A 2,778-nucleotide genomic window follows, 5' to 3' on the forward strand; every position below is an offset into this window, starting at 1 on the left:
TTTGACTTGAGTCATCAAGAAATTATAAATATGTGACCTTGGCATGAAACATTAATTAATTGATCCATCATCTCTTTCAATCATTCTATCTTTCAACATCTTCTTTCATTTCTTTCTACAAAATTTTTCTGATTCTTTTTCTCTTCATCTTTCTAAAATTTTTTGTTCAAAACTTTCTCTTCCATGAAAAGTTCTTTGTTCAAAAACTTGTGCTATTCATCTTTTTCATTCCCTTCTCCCTTTGCCAAAAAGAATTCGCCAAGGACTAACCGCCTGAATTCTTTTTGTGTCGCTCTTCTCCCTTTTCCAAAAGAACGAAGGACTAACCGTCTGAATTCTTTTGTGTCTCCCTTCTCCCTTGTCAAAGAATTCAAAACAACACAGTCTAAGAATTCTTTTGATTCTTCCCTTTCCCATAAACAAAAGATTTCAAAGGACTAACCACCTGAGAATTCTTTTATTTCCCCCTTCACAAAGTTTCGAAGGACTAACCGCCTGAGAACTTTGTCTTAACACATTGAAGGGTACATCCTTTGTGGTACAAGTAGAGGGTACATCTACTTGGGTTGTTGTGACTGAGAACAAGAGAGGGTACATCTCTTGTGGTTGAGTTCTTGTGGAGGGTACATCCACTAGGTTGTTCAAAGAGAACAAGGGAGGGTACATCCCTTGTGGATCTTTGCTTGTAAAGGATTTTACAAGGTTGAAAAGAAATATCAAGGACCGCAGGTCGCTTGGGGATTGGATGTAGGCACGAGTTGTTGCCGAACCAGTATAAAACTCTTGTCTTTGTCTTCTTCTTCCCTACACTCTTTAATTTCTGCTGTGCATTTTAATTATCGCTTTTACTTTTGGTTAAAGTTTCAATTGTTGTTCTTTACTTTCTTAACATTATAGTAAAAGCCTAATTGAATCTAGTAACATTAAGAAGGATACATTTTAAATTAGTAAAGGTTCATTAATAATTAAGTCAACCCCCCCCCCCCCATTCTTAATTATTCCGAGGCCACTTGATCCAATAAGTGGTATCGGAGCAGGTATCTTGTAGAAAGTTTAACAACTTCAAGATTCATGGCCTCTTTAAATTCTTTGTTTTTCAAAAGTATTTTCAGGAATAGGTTATTTCAAGATCATGATAAAGACCAAGTCAACTTGTGTCTCATGACAAAATTTCATGACAACAACAAAGAAGAATCTGTAAGGAAGAAATGGTACATCGATAGTGGATGTTCCAAGCATATGACGGGAGATGTATCCAAATTCACAACCATTTCCACCAAGAAAAGTGGACACGAAACATACGGTGACAACAATATCTGTAAAATCTCAAAAGCGGTAACATCTAAGCCATCTCTATGAACTAATGTATGATTAGTATTTTCAGTTAAGTTATTTTTGTGGCTAATAGAAAATAATTGTTGAAAATTGTTTGATTGTGTTTACAATGTTTAATCATACTAATGTATGATCAGTATTTTCAGTTAAGTTGTTTTGATCTTTTTTCGCAAGATCGATTTTAACCGCACAAAAGTCGTTTAAGGCATTGGACCATTAAACGATCTTTGATTCTTTTGAAAGGAGAGAAACGTTAAGGCGTTGGACCATTAACGATCTCTTGTTTTTGAAAGGAGAGAAATGTTAAGGCGTTGAACCATTAACGATCTCTTGGGGTGGTCGACAAAAGCGGGGCTTTTGCTCCTACATATCCTCAATTGCGATGAGGAAATCAGACCTACGTAGTTCTTGCAAAAGCAGTAAAGTTACATATTGATTTTATGCTTTTGAACGGTCCATGTTAATCGATAAAAGCAAAGAGGACCGTTTAAGGCGTTGGACCTTAAAACGGTTTTTAGTGATTTTTGCGGACAAAGCTTGATTTGTGAGTTGATTTTAGCCTTAGTTTCACTTTGGTTATTAGTCAATTCATTCAATGAAACTTCCAAAGAAAAACGTCCGATTGATTTTTTTGATTATTTTTTTTCTAGATATTTTGATTATTTTATTATTATTTTACTTTTTTTTGTTTAATCGAGGTTACAGCGTGAACGATCGGTTAGATTTTGTTTTAACAGTGATTAAACGAGATTACAACACAAATGATCGGTTGAAATTCATTTTATCATTTATTATGTGAGAAAATGGCTTAAATAAACGGTTAAAAGCTCGTTGAAGCGAAAGAAAAGAAAACTGAAAGTAAGCGAAATGAAAGTGAAAGTACACAAAACAAGAAATGAATTCAAAGTGTCGGATTCGAACACTTTCTAGATTTGAATTTCTATTTACACCCCTATCTTGATAAGTTCACCCCCCCATTTTTGTGTTTTTGGCTGTTTTCTTTCCAAAATCTCATGAAACTTTACAGATTCCACCGCGATGAGTGTTTAGCCTTCCGAAGCAATCAACAATGGTCCTCGAATGAAATTAGAGTGTAACAGTTTATTTACACACACCCCACTTTGCTAAATACACTCTCGTTTTCGTGTTTTTGACCGATTTCTTCCAGAAACATCTCGAAACTTTACGGATTCCACAACGATGGGTGTTAAACATTTTGAGGTGTTCAAACGAAGGTCGCATGCTGACAAACAATGGTCCCTGGACGAAATTAGGGTATGACAGTGTCAATTCCATATCCATGAGTTTCTTTTTTCTTCATCAATTGATTCTTGTTTTGTGTCCAATTGGGAATTCTAATTAGTACATTTGCCTTTAAGTATTCATCTTTGTTCTTGAGAAATTAACAAAATCCTTTTGTTTGATTCACAAAAATATTGTTTG

Source organism: Glycine max, chromosome 9, assembly GCF_000004515.6.
Source record: "Glycine max cultivar Williams 82 chromosome 9, Glycine_max_v4.0, whole genome shotgun sequence".
Classification (NCBI taxonomy): domain Eukaryota; kingdom Viridiplantae; phylum Streptophyta; class Magnoliopsida; order Fabales; family Fabaceae; genus Glycine; species Glycine max.